Below are 25,444 nucleotides of genomic sequence, written 5' to 3'. Positions count from 1 at the left end.
TAATATTGATGTAATTTTTATCAGACATAGAAAGATAAAAAATTGACTAATAAACATTTCATACTCATAACAAAAGACCAGATTCATAAATGCTATTTCGTAACACAACAATTTTGAAATGTTCAAGCCCCGTAACTAAGACCGCCAAGAACCTGAACATACTTTCTTTAGTGCATTTCATTAATGTAACTGACAACATTGATACTGGAATCCCGGCAGTATTTACCTTACCGAGCTTTTTTTGTTTCCATGAACATTTCACAAGTTCAAAAAATATTAGTTATCGGAGTAAATTAATTTTTGTTTTGTTAAATAACACTCCCACTAATTGTGATTGGGGTAGCACATACGAAATTCGGCATTTGTTATTTCTACCACTGCTATTTTACGTGATATTCTCTAAAAAATAATACATTGAATTTGGTACGACCCTTAAAGAAGTCGATGCCCTCTACCGTAAACTAATAAACAGTTTAGAAGAAGAATTTCGCAATATTTGAATAATGTGGGCTTCATATATTTAATGACAAGAACACGGCCCACTCACGGGCTATTTGATTTTGATTTATCAGTTCGTCCTCTGTAATTTAACTGTCTTATAGGTTGTTTTTACAAAGAACCTTGGTTTTTGGATTTTTGATAACGTTATATTATTGATTTTTTGCTTCCACCCATGTCTAAATTTGTAAATATGTTTATATTTAATAATGACATCACTCACAAGAAAATATAATAAATGTAAAATATCAAACTATATACAAATATATATACTTCTTAGAATAACAATGCCTCCTACAAAAAAAGATTTTATTATTTTTTTTAATTTCAAATATATATAATCTTCACTACAAACGATAATAAGACGTAATTTTTAAATAGGGCAAAGTGAGATTGTATTCTCTTAACTAATATTAACTTAGAATTAATGTAAACTTTAATAATCATATTGACAGTATTTTTTTTTAAATCCCCTCATCAACGGGAATTAAAATTATTCTGCCATTGATGTTTAGATCATCTCTCGGTTTTACTTTCAACTTGACATTTCAACTCTTCCAGTGATTCACTTATTCCAAAATGCTAATTTTCCACTCCTATATTTGTGAGAACACTGTATATGTGATTTCCACTCCAGAAATCTTTTTCAGTTCTTTGATTTATTTTTTGCCTACGCAAGCGCAAATGTATTTTCTTTGACTCACCTATATTACAAAAATGCCTCATTCCGTAGATTTTACTTTTTAAAAACAAACCATTAACCAAGAGATATCGGCAATTATGTAGAAGTGGTAAGGAAACTACACTCTCCTATGTACTTTGTAGACTTTTTTTTTATTATATTTTTTGTTTATTAATACGAATCTAAATATATTTATAACATTTGTTTATGTAATATATCCATTATCTATTAAGAAATAATCTAGCTTGCTAGAAAAAGAATAAAAATTCATCTGGTTTGCCTTCATCAGACATATTCAAAACTAAAATTTATTACCATGTAACATTCTTTATTGAAAGTATATAGAAATCAATTGGATAATTAAATCTAAATATTTAAAAAACCTTAATCTGAATATCCTACAAACTACAAAATTATTCATATATATGAGTGGGGTGGGCCCTGTCTCATAATGAAAAATAATAGTATTTTATTGACCAATACTATTATTTTTCATTATGTATAGAAACAACGTGGTAATAACAATAATACTTTTTTTTCATAATAGGGATAACTATTAGTGATATTACAGGAGTTAAAAAGTACTGAAGTACAAGTTACTATTGTACAAGTCAGTGTAATGTAAGTTAAATAGACAATACTAATAGTTTGTACTTTATTATGAAACAGGGCTCTGGTAAGGCCCATGGTGGTAAGGCACTGTGCTACTAACTCCTATGACCCGGGAAGTTAAAATACTTTTAAAAAATTAGGAATAAAACTAACCAATTTAAAAAAATTGTACCTAAACTTATTAATATCGAATCTCCCAAAAATAAATTAGTAATTATAATTTATGTTCCACATTCATTATCAAAATGTTTGTATTTTGTGTAGTTATTTTTTGTAATGCTTGTAAAATGTATGTTTAATAAATATTAATTGTATGTTTAAATAAAATATAAATATGTGTGTTTAACACATACTAATTTTTATTTTTGTCAAAAATGTTCGCTATCGTTCTATTTAATCGTTTTTCTATTATTCTAAAAGTTAAATTGCTTCTTAATTATAAAGTGCGCAATTATTCTAATAACAGTTCATACCTGTAATCTTTTCACTTTTTCTGTCTAATTTGTCATTGTGAAATATGATTCTTTTTCCATGTCGACATAGGCCATGCCTATAAAAGGCACATATATGGCCTATATATGGCAAAACTGGACAGTTTCCCTGTCTCCTGTTTTGAACATTAAAGGTGACGTATTGCCGGATTAGAAAGGCAGCAGTGAGCAATTTTTCATGGAAGCGATAGTCGTTGCAGCCCGTATCTAATCGTCCAACCTTTGAGTATTTTGAAATAAAATATGCAAGCCGTAGTGGTGCAAATGAATCCGTTTTCATCAAAACTAATTTTCATAAATAAATCATATAATTAATTACTGTTGACATGAACTTCCAATGTATGAACAAAGAAACTAGTTATTCCTTACTAAAAACACTAAATAAATTCTCTGAAATTTTGAATAATTCAAAACTCCAGGTTTGACTTATCCCACTTTTGTATTTAACGGCTCATGCTTAAGGTCGTAGGAAACGAATCACCAAAATCTTTTTTCATAACATTATTTTCCCCTATCGACCATAGTAATTTAAATACTCAAACTATTTTTACATTATTATTTATTAAAACCATATACGTGAAAATTATGAATATTCGTAAATTATACATACACCTTCCAAATATATATTTATCTGCATATTTTTTTTTTCAGGTAAGGACTTAAAGCTGATTCTGCGCAAATAAAGCAAAGTTAGCAGTAAGTTGTGAATTTTAAATAAAATTTATATGTATTTTTTTGTTTTGGAATAGAATACAATTATTTTAAATTTTAATTTTATTATTATTTTATTTATTATTACCATTTACATTATTTTCGTTTTAATTCAAGTAGAAATAGTGATACTCGATCTTTTACCGGTTATCAGAGGACCTAATTTAATTTACAACTCTTACTGACTTAGTATCTACCCAAAGCACCCTTTTAAAAACATATTAGGTTTTATTTATCTGAAAAAACTATTCTAAAACATAAATTTAAAAAAAAATAAAAATAAATCATATACGGCTTATGGTTGGCCACAGAGTTACCGAGTTCAGGATTGTGTGGAACTCCATAGTAAATAATATGAATAATAATGAAGAAATAAAAAACGATTATTGAAAATAAAAATATGTGATTAAATATTTGTAAATCATAGTTTTAAAAATGTATAAATAAAAACCGTTCTTTTCGAGAAAATAATTTCACCATTTCTCGCTCAGCTTATTTACAAATACTCTAATCCATTTCTGAATGGAATTTATCAAATATACTATCAAGTTTTTATGATGACAAAAGTGTGAAAAAGTGTTGAATGTTAGGTTATGTTGATTTTTATGCATTTATCAGATAAGTTAAAATTAATTATTATTATAAGTTTGAATAATATAGTACAGACTGCGTTAAAAAACCAAACAACAAATATTGCTTGAACTATTTTTTTGTTATTCTTGACCGCAACCCTTAACATCTAATTTTCATAGTAGCCAGCATTCTCTTGAATTTGAAGATCGAGTAGTAGTAAAAAAAAAAAGTGTAAATAAGTTGCCTACTAAATAAGTTGAGTAAAAAAGTTGCCTTCCGCTACCTAATATCTTGATTTGCTGGTATGTTCGAGTCAATTACATATTTTTTGAAGGATGAATTCTTGAAAACCCATAGAAGGTGAAATTTAAGTGTATATGCATGAAACATGAGAATTATTACATCATCAGATTGTGATGAAAAAATGATTTAATTTTTTTCTAAGATTACTTTGATAGGTATATTTATGGTCAAAAACCTCTTGAAAGACCTGATTATATTGTTTAACGTAAGTCTTCCTTATCGTTGTTTAAAATTACTCTCCCACTCACTTTAGAATGCAACTATCGGGAGCCTTTGTCCTACGACCGTGATGAGATACGTTCATCCCACCGTATTGGACATCCCTCCTCAGCGCGGCTAAAAGGACCCTGCCCTAAGAGATGACTGAAGGAAACAGAAGGAAGTTCTGGGAAGACACTAACCGGGCGTGGTGGAGTACACAAAAGACTACGTGATGATGTCCGATGAGGACCTGGACAAAGCCCAGTCAATTAACTGCCATCTGACATGGTCCTCCTGAGAACAGGACTCGAGGGGTTGTTGCACCTGTCGTCTTCCCAGTCGGCTTTGTTTATTTATTGGCGCATTGACACTCGCTCAGATGTATAAGTGCAAATTAATTTGTAATTAAAGGAGTGGGACAAAAAGTATTTTGAGATTACACAGTTCATGCTTATTTGTCCTTGGTTGCGATTATTATATCTTCAAAGATGTGCATTTTTTAATTGAGAATAATTTTTTTAAATAAAAATATACGATTGAAATAAATATCATCAAGGATTAATTCAAAATTTTCATTTATGTTGATATATAATTTAGTAATCATATACGAAATACTCGAATTTTTCATTTAGTAATAATTTCTCTATGGTGAAAAAAATATATATAGTGTAGTATTCTCTAATTCTAGAGTTTAATAGTCGCCTTAATTATTAGTTCTATCTTTTATAGTCTAATTCTTACCTATTATTGAAATAATTTTCATTGGAGACTAAATTATTCTTGTTTGTTTTGTAAATATATTCAGAAAATAAATAATTTCATTTGGCTAGCTTTGATGGCAGCAATTCATACACTTATTCATTACTACATAATAAATTTAATCAAGGGGCGTCCGTAGCCCAGTGGTTAAGAAACAGTCATGCCAATTTGATGTCTATTGGTGGTGCCGGTTCGAATCCGGCCATTAATCTTTTTTCATTTTTGTGGGACCTTGAATTTTTTCATTTCATTTCCGAAAAAAAAAAATTAAATCTTATTAGTCATGTCTTATTTCACTGATACAAAAAGCCGATATGCCTTATTTGTAAATATTACTAAATATTACTATGTTTAATTTTGACGTGGTTTTCTGTTATCGCAATAAACAATATACTAAAATGAATATGTGATATTACTAATCAAAAATGCAAAACGTTCTATTCACATACTATAACATTATGTTGTATTAAATTAGCTGTTAGGCTTTTGACCTACGATATTATGTGAATAAAATATAATATGTATACCACCCCTTTCCATTCTACAGTTAGATCTTTTTTTGAAACTTTAGCTTAAATATTATGACATACTTTAATTTTTTTTCTTTTTCCAAAATATATTTAACTGAATCTGAACACTCTTATTCAGAACTTTAGCACTGTACTACTACTTAAGTAGTTTGGCTATAAATATGATTAATAACATAACTACTGGTTTGGGGTGGGTGGGGGTGTAGATTTTCTAACATTAGGCTTACAAAAGAAGTGGATAGTCGATGATTAGACCATGTGTCATTAGGATCTGTAGAAGGTACAAGGTAGTGCATTATAGTCCCGTCATAAGCCCACCCGGCACGTAGGTCTTTTACCTAGGGTTGAAGTAGTGTACTACCGTGTATTATATTGACGTATTTTGGCATTTTCAGATGATTAAACTGAAATGTCTTAAATTATTCATTTAAATCTAACAATATGATAAGAAATCACTTAAAAACGTATAGATCTAAATAAGGATGCGATAACGAGATTAAAGCACAAAGCCAAAGTGGCGTTGCTACTAATTTTTCTCTCTTGCGTTTTGTTGAACTTCAATATGGTTTTGCTATCTAAAACTAATAACTAATTAAAACTGTAAAGTGATCAATTGACGTAGCTATATCAAAATTAGAAATTAATTGGTATTTTAAACTTAAATCGTAAAAACATTTCTGATAAAAATTTCAGACAACACTTAGACATTGGACCGGAGATACATAACAAAAATGTTATGACAAACTTTTTTTCAACTGCCTTATGACAAATTAAACTTACAGCCTCAGGTATACCATCTAAATAAAGTCTGCATTATTTCTTCTCGGCTAGCTATATCCGGAGATGATGTTATCAGCACGCTCTGCACATGTAGTTTTGTTCTTCTTTATTGGCTCAACAGGCGCTTTATAGCTCCACTGGCCTGTTCATCAAGTCTTTCCCACTGAGTTTTATATTATGTCATGTACATTAATTTCCAGCTTTCGGAGGTCTTTTCTAAGATTGTCCTGAAATCTTTTTTGGTTTAGCCTCTTGAGCGCACCCCATTTGAATCATATATATTTATATAACCTTTTAGCTACTAACATTTTAGACGCTGTATGTTAATAAGAAACATTACCAGTGATGCGGCGAGAGGGTTGGGCTGGGATCTTTACTAGAAAATCCAATGATACAATTGGTTAAACTACATGAAATCATATCAGGAATATTCCCGGTTTTTAAAAATATGAATATACTATAGGTTTTTCATTGAAAGATAATTATCCAGACCATTTAAAGTACAAAATATATCCTTTTGAAAATTATTGGATTCATCCTTTTTATATTATGTGCTGTGAATGCTCAAAAACGTCTTTTAACTCCATAATACACTTACTTTTCGTGGCCATTTTTAAATTCTGAATAAATATGGTATGAATTATATTTTTTTTAACCTGTTGTTCGCGTAAGAAATTGATATATTTTTGCCCTTAAAACCATGTTATTTTTTTTTAATGCTTTTAAATATTTTTTTTACATAAATTTCCCCTTAATGTGTTGAATATGTATACTTATGTATACTCGAGTTTTCTCAATGGCTATATTCTCTGAGCATCTGTGGCTAAATCATCTTCACTTTCATTCAGTTACGAGATAATAAAATTTTTTATCAATCTTATTTATTTATCTTAATTGAGATGGATTGGAATATTTATCAGTTATGACAAAAAAAAAAAGTCGAACAACATGCTTTGTACATATCACTTAATGAATTAATTAAAATCTGCAAATTTTTCATGACAATATTAAAGGAAACATTGTGTAATGTCTATTGTCTTTGAACATTATTTGAAATTACTTTATGGTTTAACTAATGGCAAACATTGCATAATATACTGTATACATAACTGCCGAAGAACATACTCCACTTATCTGTAAAATGTTTTGAATACGATCATCTTTAACTAATTGCATCCCCGTGATGAGCTGAAGATCAACCCCTTGCTCAATGGCTACGTTATTCACTTTCACCTATCGTCATTTCACGATCTTGCTATTCTGCAATAGAACATCAGGAATCAGGTAATCGCCAGAAAGAGATAGATAGGAATGGGGTAAATTGGTAAAAACAAATTGTTGTTGTTTTTTTCTCTATTGGATTACTTTAACGTGAATTAGACACATAAAAAAGTTCAGATTAAGCGTATTTACGTTAAATAATGTAAATAATTAAATTATGCTATTTTTAGTTAAACAAAATATATATACAAATATTGCCATTGTGACTTCCTACATATTGCTGCTTTACTAGTGCCACCTCTGCAAAAAACAAAAATTTATTTTATTTCGAAATAGACGTGTCTCACAGATATCATGTTACTGCAGATAGGTGTTTCTTTCTCTACTATGTTCCCTCTTTAGACTATCCCAAATCTAGTCTATAAACTTTCAAAAATTATACATTATTACTGTCTACGGTATAGTTTATAGAATACATGAAATACAAAATAAAAGATTTTTTTTGTTAGATGAGCAACTATTCAAGTATGGCAGCGAAATGGACAAATTCCCTCCTATTTATTTTTTTTTTCACCTACACAGTTTATAATACATAGTTTCATTGAAAATTCTGTAGCACTTTTAATAAAAATTATTTTGAACAGTAAACTTATAAAAATGGCAAAGACTCGACGACTCTTTCAAAGCCGATGAAATTTCCAAAGTGTTTCGACTTTCTACAAATTGGGTCATTTTCCTATTCTTATCCCAATTTTGAGAAAACTTTTTAAATCCGAGAACGCCTAGTGTTTGCGAAAAATGGAACGATCAACGACCTCACACAACGAATACTTGGTAAATAAATCTACATTCATAAAAAGTATTATAGTAACTTTGTACTTAAGAGAATAGGTATTAAATACAGAATTCACAATTATAATATTAAAAATCACAACAATTATCGATTAAAAGTAATTAAACGATCGCCAACCTAGAAATTTATTTATGACTAAATCGTTAAATAAATAGAGCAAAAGTTAATTTTTTTTTTAGGCTAACGAAAAAAAAAGTTGTAATGCATTTTATTTTATTTTTGTCATATTGAAAAAACTAAAAATTTGTTAATAAAATTGATTTACTCAACTTAATTTAAAATTACATTGTAAATTGTATTAAATAAATAAATTTGGAAAATTCATTTTTGTAAAATAATAAGCTAAAGAATATGCAAATATTTGAATACAAGTCATAGTCATAAATATCGAGCGCTAAAATTATAGAATAGTTTAAACGAAAAAAAAAATTCATTTTTTTTTCATTATTCATAGAATAAGAAAATATTAAAAAACAAACATTTCTATTATTTCTTTTTAATGGAGAAAACGAATTAATTATATATATAATATATTGATAATATAATTTATAATTTAATTGATAAAATATGAAAAAAAAAATCTGAATAACGGATTGTGTTCAAATGGTTGGATTTGTTATAACATGGAAATTCATGAAAATATAAATACATACCTTAATTCATTGGCAAGCAATTTTTTTTTGTTTTGTTTTTTATATAGCTTAACAATAATTTTATTGGTGCGTAAACTTAGAAAATAGATTTTATGAATTATTAATTGCATAAAGCCCCACTTTTAAATTGATTTAATGGTACGTAGTTTCTTAAACAGGTTTTTTTTATGTCATAAAACCCGTAAAATGATTACATATATTTAGGATTACATATTTTCTTGCTCCTATGAATATTTAAACAAAATCATCACGCCTACAAGTCCAAATGCTTTCCACTCCTTTAAAAAATTAATCTAAATTGTGAAATATTTATTACTAAATGTCAATTAATTTAGAAGATTTTTTTTTATTCGTATTATTTACTACTGAAAAGTAAACGTAAACTTTAGTTCAATTTGAAGTTCAGAATCATTCATTTTATTAAATAACTTTATATTAATTACATCAGATATTTTTATTCTTATTGATGATTCGCTTTGTTGGTAAGGTACTAAAAATTAGTTTCCAAAGTGGAGTGATTGGTTTTGTACTTCAACAAAGTTTATTGTTCAATGCTCATAGCTAACAAACGTTCCTAGGAATGTATCACGGTGACACGCATTTCAATCAATAGCTATACAATGTTGTGTACCCACTTTTTATTGCTTATCGGCCATTAACATTTACGAGCTAACCAACTTCCGTTAGCTAGCATGGAATACCAACTACTTACACTGATGCCTCGTAAGCTGAATGGAATAAAAATTATAAGAAATTGATGACTGATGATCGGCAAGTGGTTTACAACTGCCATGATTTAATACAAGCCGACATAACATGGATAGTTGGTATCAAAATATTATCTTACTATACGGTAGAAGTTAAAATGGATAACAAATAAAAATTGTTACTTAAGCTCTAATACCTTATAAATAAAAAGAATTAAATCAATTATGGTCATATTTAATTATTTTAAAATCAAAACATCATTCTAGAGACAACTTACATCAATTATCGTTTTTATAAACCTATATATTTTTTCTGACTTCAAGAATTCATCCCATCTGAATGGATCTTCGTCCGTCTTGAATGATGTTTCAATTATTAAATAGTATAACGATTTTTTCGAATCACAACTTAAACGAAAAATGCTTAAGTTATTAAATATCTGCTTTTTCATAAGAAATTTTAATGTTTCGGTTTAACAATATTAAAATATTACATATGATTAACACAAATAAATTAATCTAAACTAATCGCTGATAATTTTACTCATATTTTGTAAAATTTATCCCGCCAGATGAAATATATATTATAATTATTGTTTTAGTAAAATTAATCTTTCTATTGAGACAAAATTGTATTCATATCCAACTATTAGGATGTTTGATTTATTCATCTCTCTATTCATTATTTCTTCCTCTTATGTCCAAAATTATACCTAAACCAAAATTTATTGAAGAAACAATGAATATATAAATGAATAAACCATGCATCTCTAGGGCTCTTCAAAACGTTGATACAAGTTATATATAAACAGGGCCGTCTTTTTTCCAGTGTTCAACCCGGGGACTTAGATATAGTGCCTTATAAATAAATATACATTGAGCAAAATATTTTTCTACCTTTTATTTTTTATACTTATAGTGCTAGTGCTATTTTTACTATTAAAATGTTTAAATAATAGGAATAATTAAAAAAAAGCTGCATTAAACTACAAAAAGATCTTCGGCAAACAAAAAATTAATACATTTTGCAGATTGTTATAAAAGATATATCTTGAAAAATTAAAGTCTCTTTTATATAATTATTTGATACTAATGTATAAAAATTGAAAAAGGAATATTTCAATTATTTATTTCTTCTATTCAATTATTCAGTTTTGTTCTGGATAATTGACTTTTTTCGATTTTCCCTGCCAAATTTGTTTAGTATAGGATAATCATATTAAACAAATCTAAGACTCATGTAGTTTAAAAACTATTGAACAATAAAAAAAATTCATATTTCGATTTATACCATTTTGTATCTCCTTGCTAAAACGTATAATCTGAGAGTTCTGGGACGAATTTATTTTTTAATAACATATTATTTACAATAATTATTTAGTAAAATATTTAAGAAGTAAATAATATTAATAACAATAAAAATTTTCAAAGTAAAGTAAAAGTAAGGGAGAATTTAGAAGCCTACAATCAGTAAATATAATTCGGGTTATAGCATTGCGGCGTATAAGGTTATGGGGCTTAGTAACGAACCTATAATGTTAATATTCACTGAACCGACGGGTAAAAGTCCGAGGGGTAGACCGAGACGTAGATGGGAGGATTGCGTTAAAAATGATTTAGTAGATTTGGGTTTGGCGGGGCGTCACTGGAACGATGTACATATGCGGAGAATGATGGTATGGGCATTGAACCTTTAGGTTTCGCTTAGCTTTTATCATTATTAAAAGTAACAACAAAATTATATTTATCATTTTGATGTCAGTCACAAAAGCTTGGGTGTCCTAGAGTTCTCGTGGTACCCCAGAGGGTTAAGATGGCACTGGCACTATAAAATCAGAGTTATTTTTTATACAGTTTAAACAGGAACATTTTTTTGTTGATGTTTAATGAGTTTTTTTTTTTCCAAACCATATATGTGGAAGCTAAATTTAAAGATAATATATATGTAGTTTCTGATTCGGTTAAATGGAAACACAATAGAGAACTTGAGACGCAAGGTTCATTGTCGGCGACGGTGACGTCATCTGACGCGACTCAGTTTCGCATTCTGTTCCATATTTAACTGTCTCTGCTGATTCACATCTCTTTGTCGGCAATAAGAAAACGTATCTTCTCGCTGAATACTCCCACGTAGTTTATTGGAATTTGGATCTATTGAAAATGAACTGGAATCGTATTTTATTAAGATTGTACTTTTTTTCCGTTTATAAAGATCAGAAGGTTCTCTCTTACCTGTCTTCATGAGCTTGGATTCTTGATTGATTATAGACGAACGACATCTTCCTCGCCTACCTTAAAAATTGTTTTGTTTATCTCAGTTCAACAGATGTTATGCCTAAGTCTTGTTACAAAGCTGGAATCGAAATTATATGACTGAAACAATAAACTTCTTGTCTTCTCTAAATACATCAATATTTTCATGGAAATTCTAACTTTCATTGCAAAAACAAATGAAAGGTTCAATCGAATAATGGTGTATGCTATATTTTTGCGAGATTTGGTTTTGGGGTGAATAATATTATGTTTATTCATGGGAGTAGCTTCATTGTAATTTCCGAACGTAATACCTTCTTGGTATCTTCGTATTCCAATTCCTGAAAACCAAAAAAATATCCTGTATTCTTGACCTCCTCACCAATATGTTTATCACTTCTCATAGAACTTCTTTCTAAAAAAAATCCTTAACCATCCGTTCTACCTAGTCTAAGAATTCCTCACCTATTTTCATTCGTAAAGCTTCCTCTCTAACCTCATTTAAACACTATATATCTCTCCTCTTCAATAAAAAATCTTCCACATACATATAAAGAATTAATATTTGATTTTGTACTAATATGTGCATGTATTTTATGTATCATATTTTCAATTTCTATATTATTTATCTGTTTGTTATGAATAATGAATTAACCTTCAATAGTGCAGTCAGACAAATGGTGTTTGAATTGTGCATTTCGTTATTTTAAGGGTGGTAAGTTTCCTATAATAGAAATTCATTTTTCATTTCAAAAGTTCATTACGTAAACACATCCGTAAACTAAAAAATATTTGTCATGTTATTGCTCTCATGATGATTTCATTACTGATATCAGTAAATTTATATGGAAGGAAAGTTCGATTTGATCCTTCATCTAATGCTCTGCACCTAACTTATATTTCGAAAACCATGTGTTTGATTTATATTGGATACGTTAGTGCTATATATACTTTTTTATAATACAATAATATTATTAAATACTTTATATAGTCATATAGTTAATTATTATATTATAAAGTATGTTTGCTTTAACAACATCGGCAAGCGTAAATTCTAGACGGAAGTGCTGCAACATTAAGCAATTCTTTTACTATAACAGTTCGCTGGGGAACCACAACCGTTGGTCCAGAACGGAAAGCACGTTCTGCCAGACTTTGATCAAATAATGATAAATTCTTTATTTTATATCATTTTGTCAAAAATTTGTATCGTTATTACACATAAACATTTGTTGTATTATTATTGATTTTTGAAATATTTTCATTAGACTTTCCTTTTTAAGACGAAGAAGAAAATTTATAAGGAGATGGTCAGTGTCATGACAAGGAAAACGATTAAGAAATAGTATCAACTATTTATTAATGACCAAAGTTTCAGCCCACACTGCAAGTCTTCATCAAGGCTGTTGTGATTGGAGGAGGTGAAAAGTAGGAATAACAAAAAAAAAAAAACTAAAAATAAACATTATGAATTCTACTGTCAATCCAATTTGCTTTATATTACTTTTGTACAACTCTATCACAACAGCTCTGATGTGGTTCAAAACGTTGGCAACTTATAAATAAGCTTACACTATTTATATATTTTCTTGACCGTTAAACTGATCATCTTGAAATTAACTTAGTCAATTCAGTCACTCATCTATATATAATAAGAAAATTGATGGACTCATCTGTAGTTGGTTTGGAACTAGCATTGTTCATTTAACTGTCTTATAAATTGGTTATGCTGTATCCGCATAGGAAATTTTGTCCAGCTGGTTACGTGTTTACGCGAATAGTCTCCGACGGAGGCAAGAAATCTTGATTCTGTTTCGTCAAAACAAAGCTGAAAACCGAACAAGCCATTTCACGTCTCCTGTTATTACGTAAATAAACCGCTATTTAAATGTCAAAAAATATCAGTGAACAAGATATTCGAAATGTCCAAAAAATTTACAATTTTTACATAAAAACAATGTGTATTAGTTTTTGAAATTGGTTTATAAAATGTTCCTAGAAAACTAAGACTGGAACGAAATAAGCACTACTGGACATTGGTTGAAGATAAGGTAAAATATAAATCCAGCTACGTTGAACTGTAGATTGTATTTAAATAAATATGTTTAAAATACACATCTTATCAGTTAATTTGAGAAAAACTTTCTCAGAACAAATTTATACAATTAACTGATATTGGGTGCTGAGAGTCCATTGAAATTCGAATTACAAAAGTCAAAGTCTGCAACAGAAAATAAATCTCGAAGAAAAATATCTTTTTTTTCTTGAAGAATGGAGAACCTGTGTCGTTCAAAGTCTTAACAACATTGTGAATTCAAAAATAAGGATAAACATGAACCTGGAAAAAAGCTATTCATTATTCCATCGAGATAAGAACAATGAGTCGTTCTTGTCTTATAAGGCGGATGGACGAAGAAAAATTACCAAGAAGAGGTATTGAGCCGACCCATAAAAAGAAAGAGAAACCATGTTAAGGAAGGTGGATAACGGTAGAACAAAGAATGGAGGTATAATGTATGGAAATGGAAATTAGAAAATACGAAAAAGTGATTCGGGACATGTCTCATTTTTGGGAATTATGATAGTTAAACTTTAAATTCTCAATAAAATTTAAACGATGTAAGAATTAATAGGATGTTTTTAAACGTTACACAGCTTTGCTTAGACAGTGGGATATATGTCAAAAAACATATTTTTTTTTTTCGATTGGTCGTATTTCGAAGATTCTATGGTATGCTAAAGCATTACTTTCTCTGCTGGAGTCCCAAAGCTAATAGTAGGGTTGTCACAAAATTACCAAAGTCAACGGTGAAATGGACTGAAAATAATTAATAAGATAAAAGAAAACACAAGTTATTTTTCATAATAAGGCAGAAAATTCATCCAATCCTGTGAGTTACCAATCTTTTGCAAACCGTTTGTAAAAGTGGATATTTTATTTTTGGTACTCCTCAAAATAAGTTAACCCTTCTCATACCGGATTCGAACTTATGCTGATTCATCATGCTTAGTACTGCTCCAACACTTATTGTTAGCAAATCAATAATATATTTATTTTATATTGTACTGAATGAATGCGATCAATTAAGAAAACCGATAATTACTCGATTCCTTATTTTTATTTTGTTTATTTCCTTATTTCGCTATAAACTTTCGATTTTCAGGCATTGCCTAAATAGGATTCGTGGAATTATATTGATGTTTTAATATAAACTATCGGATAGTAACTTGTGGCTTTATAAATCTCATTATTTTAATAATATAAATGTATAAATAAATAGTCTAAATGCTAATATCAAAAATTATAAGAAAAGTTAATTATATTTGTTTGTAAATATAATTTGGACATATCATGTCTATGTTTCTGTCCCCTTTTCATATAAAGTATATGTTATACCACACTGCAATTGCGTACTATATCATTATAGAAAATTTCCGATTATTCGTATAGACTCTCTAACCATTATTTTTATTTGTTTTCTTTTTTTCCATGTTTTTACAAATCATATACCATGTACTCCATATGACAAAATACTGCCTAAATGAAATAGTTTAGGGTATTTTTTTTTTTTATCTTAAATTGGTGATCACAGTTCTATTCGTAGAATTTTATGAATCGCGGGCCATATACATGCTTCCATATTCTAATGTTACCCTCAGATCCATAATTTCAAAAATGGCGTGGTCTAACTCACAGAATATCGACAAATTTTTACTAGGTTAACCGACACTTTTGGGTGACCTCGCCTATTTCACGTATTGTGTGTCAGCCTTTCATTACATATATATTTGTAATTATAACTCTTTAATTACTTATGTATTTGTAATTATAAAGAGATTCCTTCATTTGATGAGTTTATCTTCTTGTATCTTCATTACAAATAATGAGAGAGTTCTAGTAGACGTTTAATAAAGATCCTTTTAAAGTTTCAGGATTAATTGTTGAAATAGACCATAAAATATTATTTAAATAAAATCTTTAAGTAGTAATTGCAACGGTAAGAAAGTGTTACGTTCTTCAACTTTTTATAAGTTGGGACAGAACTTGGATCATAATTGATAAACCCTTGCATTTCCAAATCTTTTCAAAACGCAGCGTTAATATTGGACTGCACCGTGGAAGATTGTTAAGTTAATCGATAGCATGGTTATAATCAATGTTCGATCACAAGCTCTGACGCAACCAGTTTCGTCACAATAGGCTTTGTCACGGATGTTGAGGTGCGTTTCCTCACATATTTTTTTTTTTCATCTTACCCGACCTCCATTTATCTCTGAAAGTACCTAGTTAGTCCTTCTTCGAGTGCCAGGCTTCGAATCTCATCTTCTCTTCGGTTTTTTTATTCTACATTTGAGTCACTCTCTAATTCCCATCAACTCTGTTTTGATGGGATTACCTTGTTCTTCTTCTTTTTTTTTTTTTTCTCCATGAACCTTTCTAGTAACTGTAATACTCTTGACTGTTACTCCATAACTCACCAGGGGAACACTTAGAGTCACTACGTAACCTACATTAGTCACAAAGCTTGAAGAATGGTCATTCTTTCTTTGAAGATGGGATAATAGGTAATTGTTGTCGGAATCAGTCAATGTCACATTTCTGTATAATGAGATCTCGAAAAACAAGGGAACTTGTCATGCTTTTGGGAGACGCTTTGCGGAATATTCAAGACACTAATTACTGCGTTCGGAATTGCCAACGAATTAGGGTAACACTGTTCATTTTTTTTTTAGTTCGTATTTATCTCGAATCAGGTGGAACCTTCAATTCCAATATTCAAGTTCAAATACTTTTCTTAATTAGTATTAAACTTATTCAATATTTTTTTAATAATAATTATTTGTAACAGTTAACAATTGAGAAGAAATGACATGGATGAAACGCAGTAGCTAAAAAATTAGTATATTACAAAAAAATGTCATACAATTTCAAATTTAAGATTTACTTCTTTCAATTTTTGATCTTATTGCTTAAACAAAGCAAATTTGTATTTTTATAATTCCTGATGTTAGTAATAATTTAAGAACATAATAATATTCAAAATTAATAAAATAACCACAGAGATAATAAATAAGACGATAATCAAATATTTGTAATGGCAATATTTTAAAATTATATTTTGACTAAACATCCTGATTGGATTTTTTTAAATATTCAAATCAAAATTTATTTTTTGTTTTAATTTAGTATGTTTGATTTATAGCATATTCTTTATCTATAACCAATTAGATTGTGTTTGTTATGAAAACAGGCATTGAGAACTTTATGGGGTTCTAATAGAAACCATAACTTTAAACGTAATTCATCGGTCCTGAGGTTCTCTATTTTCTTGGCTCTATCGGTCGCTTTTCTGCTGCAGCATCTTTGTTTAGATCGATTCTTTGTCATAATTAATTTAATGATACTTTAGCTCAATAATTATTGAGATGGATAAAATGCGATATCTGATTGCAAAGTTATACGCATATGGTACAAATAAATCCAAGTTTAAGTTGCAGTTCCACTAAGGTCAATCTCTTAATGCAACATCAACTTAAACCACATAGCAATTTTTGGAGTTGAATGTTAGATCGCCTCATTGATGAGTTTTTTGTAATAGAAAATAAGTTATTAACTAAAAAATTATTCAAAGGTATGGATGTTTATAGTATTAAAAAAAACATTTGGTGATGATTTGACATTTATAATTAACCATGAGGACTAGACACACCTGTTTTAGCTACTAAGGAAGTGTGTTGATTACAATGCATTTGATACAGCTGAACCATTGGGCAGCTGAATAGGCCAACTTTTAGGTAAAGGTCGGACCTTGGATTCTAATCTCTCAGTTGTTGTGCGTTGGCGATCCTTCAATAATGAAACGTTCAATTCCATCCTGAACAGAGTCAAGGATGCGAGTAACTCCTCTGTCCCTGTTTAACTCATTAAACAGGTCGAGTCGTTTGCTATAATATTTTAGCTTGTCATGTCAACTGATACCACCAATGATAAGTGTACATGCTAAAGAAATGTTGGATATCGTTGCTAAGGCGTGGCACACGAGTGGGCGTGCACTTACCTCGAGAAAGTTGTGCCAATATTATTTTGCAATATCTTATTCTGCATTCATAATGCTTCACCTATTTTCGAAAAGTGTAACGGACTAATTAGTATTTTCATGTCCTATAAACAACTCCACGTTGCGATATATCTGTTTACTCCATTTATCATTATTTACAAATCTTTCTAATTTATTTTTTGAATGTTCAATTTCAAACAGCAATTTATTCTTCTTTAAAAGTCCATTTAGATAAGTATCAAAACTTTTAAAATTTCTAAATTTATCATTTATCTTAACTATATGTTGTTGTTGCTTAAAGGCGTAAAACCCTCATCAACGCCTATGGCATGATAAAAGTAAAAAAAAAAATTATCAAAAAAAAAAAATTATAAATAAATTAAAAAACTAAAAATCGAAGAGGAGTTTTATAAATTAAGGCGATGTGCTTTTAAAAATTCAAACTAATGTAATTTTACCTTCTTCATCTGTGAGAGCTTCTGATAAATTTGGGGTCAGTCCTATCCTTTTTATTATTGGCAAATAGTGAGTACATTCTTCAAAAATATGTTTAATCGTGAGAATGGACTGACAATATTTGAACTGCAATATCCAACTGCACGTTGGAGGTGGCAGTTTTCTGATCAGGTTATAGCGCTTGACGAGAGTATGACCTATTCTCAAGCGGGTTAGAGCAATATGTTAACTATATGTTTCCTATTGCAAAGCAGTGATTTTTAAAAACTACCTAGTAGTTGTACTGCAAGAACCGTTCTAGGCTAATTTAGGTTCTAGATACTGTCTTCTTCTTTTCTGATATTTTAGAAAAAGACTTTAATTATAAAATAGTGCTTTTGTTACTAAATTCTTTGTAATTCATTCTAATGTGAATTCTTTGTAATTTTTAATGTGAAGAGGAATGATAACAAATCAGCATAATAATTTTAATTATGAATAAAAAAAAAATTGAGATAATTACTTCACTGCTCAGTAAAACAGTCAAATATAGAAGGGAAATTGCAAGGACTAACATATAAGAAAACATTGACAGTAAAATTTTTATAAATCCCGGACGAATTTATTTATATCTACACATAAATAAAAGTAATAAACAAATAACAGAGTTTAAAATGAATAAAAATAAAATAAAATAGCTAAAATTTATAAATAAATAATTAAAAACTAATTATTATAATTAAATAAAATCATTCTTATTTTTACAATAATTTTCTTTATTAAAAATTAATAATATAAAGTGGTGCAGTGAATTTCGTTTTATAATTTCGTTTGCTGATGTATAAAAGAAAGTTTGAAAACCACTAGAATCGATATCAATAGTTCGACAGGTATTATCCTCTGTCTACAAGGATTTATTTTCTAAAATCTTACCATTTATAATAACTTCGAACTAATAACTGCATCAACATTTATCAAACACGTATTTTGATTTAATGAAACAGAGTTATGATATTTTCTTTAGTCAAGTACTTAGAATAAAGATTCCTAAAACGTATGAATTAAGTCAGGTCTCAGTAACAAGTATTATTGATCTGTTGTTGAGAAAGCAAATTGTTTAAAAAAAAAAAATTAAAATAAAAGACCTCTAGATATAATAAAATTATCATTGAGTGAGATTACAGCTGCTGATAAATAAAAGAAGGTATTCCTGCTATTCAGACACTCATTTGAAAAAAATAATTGAATTCTAACGGCGAAGAACATTGGCAATTAAAGACAGATAAACGTTAATCAATCTTTTTTCCTTCTTTTTAATTGTGTCCTCTTCCACTGTTAAGCATTTTTTTTTCATACTACATAATATAATTGTAATCATTGACTGTGATTGTACTTTGAGATATTCCTATTAAGATATAATTAAAATTGATTTGAGTTTAGATCATTGTCCTTTGATTCTTTTGTAGTCGATTTTATTTCATTTCTTATCATTTGTTTTTTTTTATATATATATATATTTTTTAATTCCTCAACTTCATCTCTTTTACTTTAAATTACCCATATATGGAATAGTTAATAAGAGAAAGTATTGTGATCATGAAAAATTTTGAATTTACGGAAATACACGTTTTGAAATCTCCTGAGTCCAAATTACCAAAGCTCCCAAAAAAGTCGTTTATCTTCGTGTGAACAATCTAGTTTGAAAACGAAAAGACGTACAAAATCGAAATAACATATTAAAAGCAGGTATATGCCAGTGACAGCAACATTCTCGTTAAAATTCACTAACCGTAATCTTCCATTTATAGAATCGATTTTTCACATTTTTGTCGATTTTGTTTATCGACAAAAATTAATTTTGCTACGACAATTCCTATGAAATGAAAGTTTTAATGGTGTTTCTTCTAAGGTTAAAGATGGCTGGGTTTTATAAGTTATCTTGTTTGAGTGACTAAAAAATTGTTTTTCGAATAATTTGACGATACATATCGTGAAAAATTGGAATAGAGACAGTATGAATTAGAGCGTATTATTCTTTTGAGCCATGATTGTTTTAAAAAAAATTTGTATAAGTTCCCTTAATTTCTTACTTTCACTTCATATATGTGGAAAAGTAACGCGATCCTGCAAAATTTGGAATACTCGTTTAAAGTTTTTTTTTAGTCCAAATAATTAATTCTAGGAAATTATTCTGTATATTCATGTGTAAAAAGCCAAGCTCAAAAAACGTAACTGAAATAACATATCTAGGAAAGGGACGTGAGAGCAATTTTTGATAAAATCAACCGACCGGAAATGCCACTTTATAAAATAAAATTTAAATTGTCTGACAGGGACTAAATAATGATATTTTAAAAATCTTCATTTAAAGTAACTTTAATTTGTATTAAAAAAAATGTTTTTCGACTAATTTAAAAACTAATCAAATTTATTTTAAAAAAAAAAATCAAAATTTCTCATTAATAGAGAAATTCATAATTAATGATAAACAATGAATAACTACAAAATATTAACGAATTTTACAAATAACTAAAGAAGAAAAGATAAAGGGAAAAATAAAGACTTTTTCGAACAAGTAAATATATATTAATTTGAAATATTGACAAAAATTATAATTGACTAGAGGAGAAAAAATAAGAAATTTTTTCCAATGTTGTAAACAAATGTTTGGTTATGAGGAATGTATGAATCAGTATTTTAACACTAATATTTTTTCACTTACTTTCAATGTTTCCTACATAATGAAATTATGATGTAAAGAAATAATTTAAATTTAAATAACGATATTCAGAGTAATAAGTGAAAGATTATTGTAACTCGCACAAGATTTTTTTCATAAACCTTTTACACAGATCTCTGATAGATATATGTAGATTAGAGATCTAGGATGTATGGTACATACTGTGGGCTGTTTCCGTCGCAGATAACAATCTGTCTTAGACCACTGACCTAAGAGACCATTTAATGTAGTGAGCCAGAACCAAACCAAGCGAGTAAGCTCATTAGCTGTGACAGATCCCAACTCCTGGAGGTTCTATAATTACCTCAGGGGACAACAGCTATTTCAGGTTTAGCTCTACTATTTTTAGTTTCCTTTACTTCTGGGGTAGTTCTAGGGTAAAACTTCTGTATATTATGTTTCTTCCTTATTTTATTTTTTTTCGTTATTACTATTTCAAACGTCCCATGTTCCAACATTGAGCCCGTTGTTAAAGTTGTTAACCTTTAATAACATTCATTCGGCTTATTTAGATTTTATAACTTCAATTTCATGCATCAACTAGCTGATCCGGCAATACTTGGCTATTTGAGTATGTACTATATGTTGTTTGAAAGTTTGATATCAATTTAATAACTATTAAATATTTACGTACATATTATAATTTTAATGTCTTGGCTACAAATTCTATAACAAAATTTATTTTTTTATATTTTTTTATCAGGGACTTATTCCCTAATTCAACAAAAAATTACAGTAGTTAAAATCTTTTTAGAACGACATAAAAAAATTTCAATTAAACAGCGTAAATATAAATGTGTAAATCGGTGAAGAACTTTCGGAGACCATAGGTAAGTAATATACGAATATTATTTTTTTTTATATTACATTTTTCAGGAGAACTGTTTAATCCGAAATGTTTAAAAATAAAATAATATAGTATTATTATATATATTAGTAGTATATTTTTAAAAAATAAAAATGTATTACAAAAGTTAAAATATGATGAGATAAAATTTATTAGACCAATTCAACACGATTTTAATTTTTAAAAAGTCTTTAAATGCACACCTTAATTAAAATGTAAAAACGATTTACAAGTTTTTGTGAATTGTCACAAATTTAATTATTCATTTATTTGGTTTATTTAACAAAATAGTTTTATTTTTTGGCACCATTTTCTTTTTACCGTCTATTTTTCCTGAGATACTGTTGAACGGGGATCAGTTAGGCTGAGTTCTGCTGGAATTAGGTGTTATTTATTAACAAATGAACATTTTTTATCTTTTTTTTAACATTCTTAGGATCATCTCCTCTCCCACGCTGTGTTCTAAAAACTAGAAAGGATCAAACACTTCTGTTCGTATAATGAATGTCTGCTTCTTCCATATGTCATGAATAATGTAGTACGATATTTTTTTTTTAACAGTTACGTGGGATTTTTGTACGATCTACTCTCGCTGATGAAGACATCCCTATGAATATGAAGTTTTTAAGAACAAAATTGTAACTATTGCAATAAATGTTGGCAGGATGGGGAAGTTTTCAAGAAATCCTATTATAGTTACGAGTTAGTTAAATATAGTCCTTACATACCTATTATGTTTCTGTCAATCCATGAATATATTTACAATCACTGTATATTTTGAAAATATTACTATTGGCGATGAAGGCTTTTGTAACCGGTGGTTGGATTATTGTATATTATATTATTACCTTACTTTAACTTCATGACTATTGGTTGGTATGGATGTATTTATATCTCTTTTGTATCCTCCTAAATTCATGTGGGTATAGTTTATATGCACTAAAAGTAGTTTACATGTTCGCATACTCCAAACCAAAAATTAAATTTAAGGTGGATTTTTGGTATAAATCTTAAAAGTTTTAAATTTTGTTTAAAATCATTAAAATATCCTTAATTATAGATTAATGATTTATTATAATGATTATCTGAAAGTGGTTTATTTTATTATTAACACACACAAATTTGATCCAAATATACTCTCAACATTTGTTTTCAGAAACTCTCCAACGTTTCGGCCCTCATGCCATTTTCAAGGAGACAATCTTAAATATTGATTTCATATTTGATAAAAAATTGTCTGCAGGCTAATTACCCATGTCATATAAAACTTTTTCATATAAATAATTGTCTCTGTTTTTCTACTTACTAACATCATTTATAACATAACCTATCTTCAACAGAAGGGTAATTAGCCTGCAGAAAAATTTAAAGAATGTGACATCAATATGTAAGGTTGTTCTCCTCAAAACGTCGGAGTTTCAACAAATGAAAACAAATGTTGAGAGTATATTTGAATTAAATTTGTGTGTGTTAATAATAAAATAAACCACTTTCAGATAATCATTAATCTATAATTAAGGATATTTTAATGATTTTAAACAAAATTTAAAACTTTTAAGATTTACACCAAAAATCCACCTTAAATTTAATTTTTGGTTTGGAGTGTGCGAGAATATAAACTACTTTTAGTGCATATAAACTATACCCACAATCTTCAATTATTTTACATATTATTGCTGAATAGTATATAGTCGACCACTAGGCTTTAAACTACTCAAGAAGTTGCCCCCATTTTGTAGCAAAGACTTACTACATGTATTTTCCTACATTTCTATAGTTTTGTCCAAAACATTTTTCAGACCATTGTTTTTCCAGAATAGCATATATACAACTTCCTAGAAACAACAATACAAATTTAATTATGAGTAGCAACATCGTGAATATACTGTACACGATTCTTAGATGTCAAAAATTAAAATATTTTGTTTAAATATAAAATATTTTACAAAAGAAAATTATACAGTCCTTAGATGAATTCACAGGAGTTAAATATTACCCAGTAAACTTAATGAGAAATTTAGGAACAGGTTTTTTTTTTCTCTTTGAGATAAGCATTATTAAATAATTTTTATAAAAAGTTCGTCTATTTCAGCCATAGAGATATCTCCAGTACTAGTAGGAGAAAGCGGTAGTGAGCATAAAACATGAAATTGATTTCAAGTCGGTCACTGTTGACTTTACGGAACTGAATTGCACAACGAACATAAATGGATTTTATTTCCTCCTTAGAATTAAACATGAATGCATGCCTTAATTAAATTAAAATAATAAACTCCTCACTATTTTTACTCATAAGGAAGTCAATTATGTACTCTAATGAAAAAAAATGCATATCTAGAGAAGCTTTATATTGAAAAGGATTAAGGGAACCAAGCGATTATAATTAAAAAAGTTAAACCAAGTACTAAATTTTAAAGTTTCCTTATTAAAACTTGAATTCTCTCATCATAGCAGTATAAAAATAAAATAGAAAATTATTATAAAAAATCCCAATATGTAGAACTTAATTGAAAATTAATTACAGTGCTTCTATGATGTCTAGAATCGAGATATACGAATGTATGATTACTCATTAACTAGGATTAAATATTCCTCATATTTAAGTTTATAAATTTTGAACCAAAAGATTTTTCCGTTACTTTTTTTTTATTTCATGTCTAACAAGTGAATCAGAGAGTGGAGCTTCATTCATTTTGTTTTATAGTGGCTCCTCCTTATAGAAGGTTGGCGACCATGATGGTCTTGTTTGATTTTCTTTGAACCAATATGGAAGTGACTTTGGCGTTGAATCATTGTCCAAGATAAGGCAGTATAGATTACTTTAAGCTAATCCATTCACTATTGCCTTATGTTGGAAAAATTTAACTTTTAAGGCGTATTAGTTAACAAGTGAAGTGACTATGAGAATATAGTATAAATTTGTAATATTTTTATTTCATAGAATTCAACTTTATCAACAACGAATCGCTCTTTATTTTGGAATTCAATTTTACTATTTTTTATAATATTAGCCACTGAAATAACTAATATCTTTCTTTGTGTGAGAAAACAAAGGTTCAATTGATGGACAAGTTATTTTTGTTTTGTCTGATATCTGAGTTTAAGTAATTATTCCTGACCCGAACTTGATGAACTACGTCACTTTTCATCGGTTTTATTAACGTCCCGCGAAAAAAAATAGTGAGGGAAAGGGTTGGAAACTGCTAAGATCCTCAGAAGACATTTTTCAAACTCAATTCTCAAATAAATGTACCCCCTCCACCCATTTGGCCCATACCCCCAACCGTAAAGGCTAGACTTTAAAATCCACGAAAAACAAAATGGATGGTTAGGTCCTCCAATTATGGACAATAACTACATTTATTTCAGTTTGATTTTTTCAGTTGTATGTTGTTGCATCGTATAATTCTTCTCTTTAGTGAACTTCTTTCCAAGGTATATTTGAAAATCAATTTGTAGTAGAAATATAAATTGGCTGTACGGATAAGATTTAAGATAAGAAAAAACACGGAAAAAAATTATGGGAGGGAGGAGAG

At 28.7% G+C, this 25,444-nt stretch overlaps 1 protein-coding gene across 4 annotated transcripts in view; it reads left to right on the top strand.

Annotated features, from left to right (window-relative positions):
* The window catches only part of LOC106684932 (SH2 domain-containing protein 4B), a 183,999-nt gene that overhangs the window by 140,219 nt on the left and 18,336 nt on the right, over positions 1 to 25,444 (top strand). The window contains exon 2 of one of the 4 annotated variants that reach the window (XM_067049676.1): positions 2,935 to 2,979. The exons of the other annotated variants lie outside the window; for them this stretch is intronic. The gene's annotated coding sequence lies outside the window, so the exon portion shown is untranslated. The remainder of the gene's footprint in view (positions 1 to 2,934; positions 2,980 to 25,444) is intronic. 4 annotated transcript variants of the gene reach the window in all.

This window comes from Halyomorpha halys, unplaced genomic scaffold, assembly GCF_000696795.3.
Source record: "Halyomorpha halys isolate HHAL.00 unplaced genomic scaffold, Hhal_1.1 Scaffold629.1, whole genome shotgun sequence".
In the NCBI taxonomy this organism is placed as follows: domain Eukaryota; kingdom Metazoa; phylum Arthropoda; class Insecta; order Hemiptera; family Pentatomidae; genus Halyomorpha; species Halyomorpha halys.
This window is presented reverse-complemented; position numbering and strand designations above follow the sequence as displayed.